Source organism: Phalacrocorax carbo, chromosome 26 (assembly GCF_963921805.1).
Source record: "Phalacrocorax carbo chromosome 26, bPhaCar2.1, whole genome shotgun sequence".
NCBI lineage: Eukaryota > Metazoa > Chordata > Aves > Suliformes > Phalacrocoracidae > Phalacrocorax > Phalacrocorax carbo.
Genome location: NC_087538.1, coordinates 937,212 through 946,508, shown reverse-complemented (window position 1 = coordinate 946,508; position 9,297 = coordinate 937,212). Strand labels below are relative to the sequence as shown.

The 9,297-nt window shown below is 56.3% G+C and overlaps 1 protein-coding gene across 2 annotated transcripts in view; it reads right to left on the bottom strand.

The window, feature by feature from the left end:
* The window catches only part of LOC135317687 (uncharacterized), a 273,809-nt gene that overhangs the window by 78,532 nt on the left and 185,980 nt on the right, over positions 1-9,297 (bottom strand). The gene's annotated exons all lie outside the window — the stretch shown is intronic.

The window sequence follows — 9,297 nt, the reverse complement described above, 5'->3', positions numbered from 1 at the left end:
CGCAGCTGCAGACGTGATGTCACAAACCAGGTTCACTTCAGTGCCACCAAAAGAGAGGCCTTGCTGCTGCCCCCATCTCTCCATCTGCTCCTTCCTTCTGCTCCTGTATCCCTGTGCCTTCCCTTGCCCTGACCTGCACACGGTTTAGAGCTCCTTAGGAGCCACATTAACTCCCCAAGCAGACAGGGAACGCACCCACAAGAGCAGAGAGTTTCCCACCAGCTTAGAGAGTGAAACGGGGTTGCAGAGAGAGCCAGCAAGCATAAAAGCTGGCACAAGGAAGGAGGCAGGACACTGCACCGGGGAGAAGGAGAGGGGATTTGCCCATCTCCGTTCTGTGGCCGTAAGCCGTCCTGCTAGCTCATGCACGTGTCAAACCACACACGCACTTTGCAAGGAGAGCTGCAAGAAACCCCTTCGCTTTTAGAAAGGGCAGCACCCAAGGCACTCTCAGTCAGCTCTGGGCTCCCTCGTGCACGTAGAGGCTCACTCTCGCACGGAGGGAGGCTGAGGCTGACGGGCGTCATTCTTTCACTCAGCCAGATGTGGAAGCTAAAGTGATCTCAGGGAAGCGTTACTTGGTGGTCAGAGAAGGGACAGCATTGCCTGACACTGCTCGGGTCACATTGTCTAAGGAAAGAGGACAAAGAGTGGGAAGAAGCCAAAGAAGAAGAAATGGAAGAAAAACTATGCTCTGTTGAGAAAAACAGCATCCGCTTTGTTGAACAGCCGGGAAAGATCACAATTATAGAGCTTTTTGAATTACTATTCATGACTGGCTCAGTGACATTTTCCCCAGAAATACAGCCCCCAACAGCCCCGATCCCGTATCTGATGCAGACCACAGATTTCATTTCCCTTTACATGAACAAACCCAAACCCGAGACACACCAGCGTTTGACACTAGAGCCCCTTTACCCAGCTGCCTCCTAGGGTTATTCTCCAACACGACTATTCCTGCATGCAGGAGCTGCAGTCCCTCTCCAACGCGGCCAAGCTAGCAAAAGCTCCTCAGGTCACTCCTGAAAGTGTGCTCTGTTGCACACTGCTTGGCGTACCTGGACAGGCGGGCGCAGGCGCCGAGTGTCTCAGGGCAGAGCGCACACGCAGCCGTCCCGACAGAGGCAGAGCCCAGGGAAGACAACGTTCCCAGCGCTCCCACAGCGCCGGCCCCTCGCAGCACCAGTTCCAGAGTCACGGAGTCACAAGGGAGAGAAAGGCCTTCCGGAATCCCTGGGGGCAGCTGGTCCAGCCCCTGCGCAGGCAGGGTCCCCCAGAGCAGGCTGCCCAGGGCCAGGGCCCGGCGGCTGCTGAACCCCCACTGCTCAAACACACCCCTTGCAAACAGCCGCCCGACGAGGGGAGCTGCGGAAACGTTGGCAGCCCACGCGACAGGCCCAGGGGTTTGGGGACTCGCTCCCACCAACTGAAGTATCCTCTCCTCCACACCAGTAAAACACCACCCCACCAGCAGGGGCTTGTCACCATTCTTCCTCCAAAGCTCTGTCCGACGGCTCACTAGGCAGAAGACACAAAGTTAAGGGAAGCCTGATTAAGTTCGTTTCACTGCCTTAAACCAGCAAAGCCCAGGCACGTGGAAGCAGGAAAACGAGCTGAAGCAGGCAGGGAATGAGGAGCCGCCCTCAGCAGAGCAGGACACGGCACCGTGTGCCCAAAGGCAGGTGACAGCTGCCAGCCAAGGCTGACACAGCCACCCTGACTGACGGGCCTAAGGCGGCACTTGAACCACTGCGCTCAGCCCCACACCCCAGACGGGGGGTCAGCGGTGCCGACAGGATTAAGTCCTGACTGACTCCCGACAACAGACGCTGACGCTGACTGACGCCAGCCAGCTGAGTGCGGGCAGGCGATGCTGGCCGACTGACGCTGGCCGACTCACTCTGGCCGACTGACGCACGGCTCGGGGCCTCCTTCTGCCCTCGCACCTGGGCATCACCCCTGATGGAGCTGGGCGGGCAGAGGGGTCCCTGGCGCGGCCACTCACACCTGTCGGGCAGAGCTCGGGAAGCTGGAGAGGCCCCTGACTAGCAGAGGCGCTACTTAGCGACACGGAGCCGCTACTTAACAGCAGCTGAAACATCAGTGTGCCCTCAGCACTCTGCCAGCGATGCTGAAGGACATTAACTCTATCCCAGCTACAACCGGCACAGCTCTGAAGTTTTTAACCACCTCTCCCGTGGAGAGGAGTGTGGATTAAATGCCCAGCTCCCCGTTGGCTGCAGGCCACAGGAAGGCACCAGAGATGGCTCTATAATTTTGTGTGAGGGAAAGGGCTGGGGACAAACCAAACGCGTTCGATATCTAATACTGTAATCACCTGCGCAGTTAGGCTCTCTTATCAAACTCCTCCTTCCACCTGTCAAGAGGATTTAACTACATACGTAAAAAGGGAAAAAAGCTTCCTGCCTTTTTTCCCTTTAAGTGAGAAGAGTCCTTTCCTGTTCAGGCTCTGCTTAAGTCTTAAATAGAGCTGGTGACAAAGTAATTCCCTGATCTCCTCTTTCTGCTTTCAGAAGATCAGGTGTGATGTTTTGAAGTAACAACCATGGGAGCTGCACTTACATCCGTCACAGGAACTGTTTCCACAGCAGGCACTAACAGCGGCATCGGACATTGCATCTTCACAAATGAGACACAACAACTCATCTGGACTAGGATCACCAGAGCAGGATGAGGAGGAAGAAGAGGGCGATGGCTCCTCTGGCAAAAAGGGAGGCTTTTCCTTCTTTCCTCACACAGGAGCTTCCCTGGAGGGGCAGAGGGCCTGGTGGGAGAGAAAAGTTTAAAGATGGCTCAAAGAAAACTTTTCCAAGCTTTGGATTTTATCAAAGGAAGAGAACAGGTGGAATTCTTCTCACTCCACATTCGCCTTCTAAAACATAGGCCTTCAGATTAAACTACTCTTCTAGAGCCACAACACCAGAAGAGGGAGGGGGGAACAATTTTCCTGCTGCAGAACTCTCCCTTTCCTTTGACCAAGCAAGAAATTAGCTCAGACCAGAAAAATAACTTTTGGACAGCTAGAAATCAGGTGAAATGAATCCCACCTCTCCTTTGCCAGGCGGCAAATGTACATTGCAGGCGCAGCACCAAGTTAGTCTCCGATCAAGTTCGTCTCTGAGTGATTACATTTTAGAAAGGGAAGGAGCCTGCGTTACAGCTTCTCCAGAAGGAGATCCATGGCAGCAAAACAGAAGTGCTACCAAGCGCAGTTTAAAACAGCCGCTCCTCTCAGCACACAGGAGTGTTTTCTTAATTTACAGCAACAGGAAAAGTTCCGTCTCTTCCACACACGGGAGTTCATAGAAGTCAGAGGGGGGGGACATCTCAGTCCAGCGGCAATTTCTTACGTTTTGCAAGGAGCCTTTGCCACATCAAACAGAACCAAAACGACCTCTCCAAGAGAACGACTCCGCTACAAACACCACCAAAATGCTTTGCAGAAATACACGTTCTTAGCACAGCACAGGTTTAACCAGCTTCCAGGGGCATGAACACGGGGACCACCCTACTGCAACATGAGACAGTATCACAGATTTTAAGATTAAGACGCAATGACAGTGCTTCCTCCCCCGTCACTGCAGGCGCTGGCCAGTTCGGTTGCATTGCCACGCACACTTCTGTGCGTGGTTTCTCTTGTTCACTGCTCGGTCAGTCCAATTCATTCCATACTTACGCAGGAAGAGCTGGCATCGCGTATTTCCCACTGCTTGTCAGCACGGCACCCTTTGGGTTGGGATCTTTCCCCTCCACCATGGAACTCCACGGAATTCCTCTGCTCTTTCTATCTCTGGGAACAGGCTCAGAAGTTTTGTCCTGCTAAGAAAAGAGGTGCAGACTTATCTCGTCTGAAGAACCACGTTTAAAATGACATTTCCATGAGTATTTGAAGCAGCAAAAGCCTCTCATCCTCTCATTTTACCCAGCATAAGTGTTGCTCAACTAAAATACTCCTTTGCCTCAGTGAACAGAGCCGGGATGTTCCAAAGGCTTGGGCAGGGTTTTGAACTCACTCGACATTCTTTGGCTTAACTTCAGGTTCCCTAAGGGCGAAATACCCCTCAGCTCACCATCCACTCAGAGAAGGGGCACAAACCCGCTCCTCCTCCAAAGCGCAGTGCAGGGTGAGAGCTTAATTCCCTGCTCTGGATCCGTCCCTGGGGAAACTCCTATTCGCCACCTGGGTACGAAGGTTGGATTCACGCCTCACGCACACACCTTCAGTGAGTAACGTTCAATGGCATGAATACTCAGCCAGAGGCTTGGGCAATTAAAACACGCAGCTATTCAATAGGTGGGGTCAGCAGCAACATCTTGGTTTTATACGAAATACTAAAAACCGTGAACCGTCATTAAAGGACTTGAAAACTGAAAAAATTTCCAGCAATATTGAAATATAGACCTGCAAAAGACCGGCATTTATCACTTTCCTGGTGTGAAGCAGTGGCTAGATTTTATCTACATGTCTTGTCATCCTGGAACTGAGTGTTGCTGTCAAGCGTGCTTGCCAGTCTTGATTGCTAATTTAACCTGCTAGCGAGGGCTCTCCTGGCAGAGAGCAGTGCTTGTGTGTGCGTTTGGTGGCTCGCTTATGAAGAGGGGGCACTTGGTGGTTTGTTAGAGAGAGGTCTTTGGTGGTCGTGGTCAGGGAGTGCTGGAGAGCGCCTGGCACGGTTATAACGCCACGCTGCTGGCGTACGGTCAGAGGGGCTCAGGGAAGAGCCCATGAGCGACCATCGGATACGGTGCAAGCAGTTCCTGGGCAGTGATCAGGAAATGGGGCAGTTGCCCAGAACTGCTACTTTTACTCTCTTCCCATCTCCCATCACTGGTTTTTTCTTTCTCTCTTTCCCTGTCTGACTCCCTGCCTGTATTTTCTAACTCCTCCCTGTCTGTCCTACAGCCTGTTGCTGTGGTCTCCTTTCTGTGAGGGACCCGTGTGAGCTGTGAGGCACCCGTGGGTGCCCTGAGGTGGAAGGCAGTCGGGTGAGCGGGGCTGCAGCACAGGGAGGGAGGGAGGGACAGACAGACAGAGAGAGAGAGACAGAAGTGCCTGAGCTGTGCCATGTGCCTGGCAGTGCAGAGAGCAGGAACTGCGGTGAGTCCTGGGCCCCGGGGTCATGTCACCCCTCTCCCGCATCCCAGTCCCTCCTGACACCCCCTCCCCTTTCCCTGTGTGGATTTGTGGTGGGATGCGTAGCTACATATCTATGTATGTGTGTATGTGTATATGATATTATACATAGACATATACATAATACAAATATTATAATTTCAAAATATTTATTTGTAAAAAAATAAATCTATTATTTATAAAAATAGAATCATATGATCTTAAATGTAAAAATACCTGTTTGTGGACATAAGCCATCCCCAGCCCAGCTCAGCCACCCGCGGGGTGGGCAGGGGATGCGTTAACCCCCCACCCTCCCTCCCCCCCACTGAGCAAATGCCCGCAGGCAGAGAGAGGCGCTGCAAAGCCAACACCCAGCTCTTTTAATTTAAATGAGTATTTTCTCCCCCGGAGTGCCCCAGGTCCTCTGTGCAAGCTTCTAACAGGGTCGCTTGGTCCTGCATGCTGTGTCTTCCCAGTCATCGTGCAAACTGTCAGCATGGCATGGAAGCAGAGTGGGAAAGGTGCCTGCAGAGGTCTCGGGCGTGAGCTCACGGGGGCTCTTAGTGAGCACAAGCGGGTGCTGAGAGCCTGCCCTGCTGGAGGGCCTCACGCTGCGTTTGCAGGCTGTCCTGGCACTGCCCCTGAGCCGCCTGCACAAGTTGAAGAGTTGGCAGGTGCCAGTGGGAGGAGGTGGGACTGGATGGGGGGAGCAATGGCTTCTCCTTACAGGAAAGGCTTGTCCAGGTGGGACCCTAGTTGCCACCTGCCCTGGGCCGGTGCCTTTCAGCCGCACCATCCCTTGCTTGTTCTTGGCGAGTTGCTGCACACCGAGAGAGGCCAGAGAGCTTCTTCAGGCAGCGCACCCAGCTCGCTGCCATGCAAGTGCTTCTCCACTGACGTGCTCTTGTGACCCGTGAATTCTCACGCTGCTTCTCTGTTTGGTACCCGCAGGGTCCGACCGAAGGCACTGTCTGCGGTTCAGAGCCAAGCTGCTTGGCCAAATCAGTTCTTAATCCTGTGATGCTCATAGCAGGAATGAGAGCCAGGGCACCCTTCTCCATGTGAACGTAGTTTCTTCTTCTCCTTCCAGCCTGAAAACCATGTGGGAAAGTGCTGGCCCTTGCTGGGAAGTCGGGGACAAGCCTTCATCAAGCTGTCTGGGCCAATCCTTCCCAGAGCAGTCACCATGGACCACGTTTCAGGACAACGTTCCCTGGAGACAGTATCTGCAGAGCTCCAAAGGACGTGGCTGTCTACGTGAGTGGTTTCTCCAGCGTGGGGGGCTGGGGGTTGCACAGCGTTTCTAAGCCGGGGGTGAGTATGGGTCACAGAGTCCAGCGGCCTCTGGCCTCCTCCTGGCTCGCAGAAGCAGCAAGCTCCTTGGAGCTGTATTGCGCTTCTGTCCAATATACTGTTTGAAAGGAAGGTTCTGGGGCATGATGGAACTCGGGGAGCCACAGGGAAGAGGAGGTGGCACAGCGCACTGTCCTAGCCCTTCTGGCTTTCAATCCCCGTGGGCATTTGTGACCCTCAGGTTACCCCCCTCCCCCTGGGAACATCTGCTCCTTCTCTGGGTGGCAGCCTAGACTCGCTGAGTAGGCAAGCGTGGCGTGCTACCTAGGTGCAGCTTCTTGTCTGCTCCTTGTGCTCGTCTTCCTTTGACTGCGTAGCTGAAATAAACCCGTGCTTCACCGACTGAAGTTCAGTCTTCCCACAGTGTGCGAGGCGCTCTGGTTTCTCCACCCCCGTGTTTCTCTTGGGCCTGAAGTAGGAACGTGAGGAGCAGGGAAGGCTCGTGGGACAGTTCACTTTCCGGGCAGTGCTGAATCGCAGTCAGACCTTGCAGCTGAAGGTACGGGGACAGAGAGGGAGGAGAACTGTAGGAGAGGAGGAGAAATGCGTTTGGCTGGGGAGAAGCTTCCCTGCCAAAGGGCTATAGGCAGCCCTGTCCTTGAGCGTGTGCCACGCTGGCCTTTCTTCTGCTTTAACTTCTGAACGGCGTGTGCCTGGAGAGCTGTTCTTTTTCTCTTTCCTTTTGGGTTTAAGCTTCAGTGCCTACAACCACCGCAGCTGAAGCTAAAACCACCTTGAGTGTCTGGACTGCAAGTGGCTACAAGTGGCCACATCCCGTAGTACGCACTACTCCTGGCCTGCTGGTGAAAGACTTGAAATCCTGGCCTTTCTGAGGCCTCTGTTGCTGCTGGTAGCGAGCAGTGACAGGGAGGCCATTCTGCTTCAGTGCCTTTCTAGAGAAGGCAACGAGACATTATACTAACAGCACTGGGTCTTGTGACTGTGGAAGCAGGCTAGAAGACCTTGCCAAACTATTTGCTGAAGCTTCTGGGAGCTGCTTCTTCCTTTACTCTTCTTGCAGCCAAATGAGGTAGAGCAGGATCACACTGTCTTGACCACGAGAGGTGCAAGGACCTCGCAGGGCAGCCGGAAGGAAGGTGTTGACCAAGGCCGTCACCGCGGCACTGCTCTGTCGGCAGTCAAATGCGAGAGAGGAAAAGGCAGCTCCGAAGAGGGGGGGACGGTTCTGGGCCGGTGGGTTATGGGTAGCCGTAGTCGTTGGCTATGTCCATGCTGGCCTCCCTCTGCACACAAACGTGCAGCTGGCCGGTGACACCTGCAGGGCCGCCCGCTCCCGCTCCTCCTGGGCCAGCGTCTTCACACGCTCCCGCTGGGGCCGCTGCTCGGGTGTGATGGGCACCGACTGCTCCTGCTCCTCCAGCGGGGTGGGCGCAGCCGTGAGCCCCCCCAGGGCCCGAAGGACAGCGGGGAGTCGTTGGGAGGTTGTGGCGGCATGTGCAGCTGCTGCGGCAGCCCCTCCCGTGGGGTTTGGCCTCCGTGGGCGACAAGCACAGCCCGCTCGGCTGCTGAGGTTTGGCGGCAGACCTGGTGCGTGCCTTGCTGCTCGATGGTGCCGCCGGTGCCGTGTCCTTCTTGCCGTCAGCGGGGGCTTGAGGCATCCAGTGCTGCGCTGGGTCTCGGGGCTGCCATCAAGGGATTGGGTTCCAGGTTGGGTGGTTGGGGCATCAGCCCCACCACCTTCACTGTGTGCCCCAGCAGGTGGAAACTGTGGCTGGAGTTGAGCAAGGGCACCCTCAGGACGATGCGGAGCATCCTCAGCGCTGGGTGGGGATGCTGCTCCTGGGGACTCTGGTTCCAGGCTGCGGTGGGGATGCCGGCAGTGGCGCAGGGTCAAGGCAGTGGGATCAGAGGTGGCACCCAGTGGGCCTAGGACTGGCACCATCAGGGCGGGCAGAGGGGACTCCCGTGTCTCACTGGAGCGGTGAGCGTGTCTGCCCCGCCTTGCCCCTGCGCCCACTGCTCCGCGGCTTCCTCCTGGGCCGGGGCCTCCTGGGGCCTCCCTGGGGTGCTGCAGGGGCGTGCGGCCCAGTGCTGCCGGGAGCTGCGGGGCCCGGCTGGGCCCTGACACCGGCTGTGCTGGCACCTGGCAATGCTGTGTGTTCCCTGGAACGTATCGCAGCCCCCGGGCAGCGGGGGATCAAGTGCTGTGAGGGCGCGTAGATTGGCGAGTCCCAGACGCTCTGCGATCGAGTATCAAGGCTGGGTGGGGCGTCGGGTGGATCCAGGCAGCAGTCGGCCTCTGCTGTGGTGTCTGGGTGGGCCGCTGCATTAAACCTTTCTTCTCCGCCCCATGAAGGAGCCTTTGCCTTCTGGCTTCCTCTCGGGTCTACGTCGCTTGGCAGGCACGTTGGTGGTATTGGATGCTCTGCGCTTGCTGCTTCCCACCCGCAGCCCGCTGCCACCTGCACTGCCCTGTCGCCGTCCAGCTTTCCCTTGGCCTGCTTGCCGCCCGCTTCTCCCCATCGGGGCCCCTCTTGGCAGGACACAACGCCCGGCGGCAGCAGCAGGTGGGTCGGACCCATCCGAGGCTGCCTCCGCAGCGCCGTCTCCGCCAGTTGGGCCATGTGGGGCTGGTGACACTGGGGGTGCTTCTGGGGAGCTGGGCAAGGGACTCAGCATTGGGAACTGCAGGACGCTGAGCAGGGGACTGTCTGGAGGGGCCTGCAGGGGATCGTTCTGGGGACTGTCCACAGGACTGACCTCAGAAGTCTCCTCTGCCGTCTCCGGAGGAGCCTGCAGGGGATCGTTCTGGGGACTGTCCACAGGACTGTCCTCAGAAGTCTCCT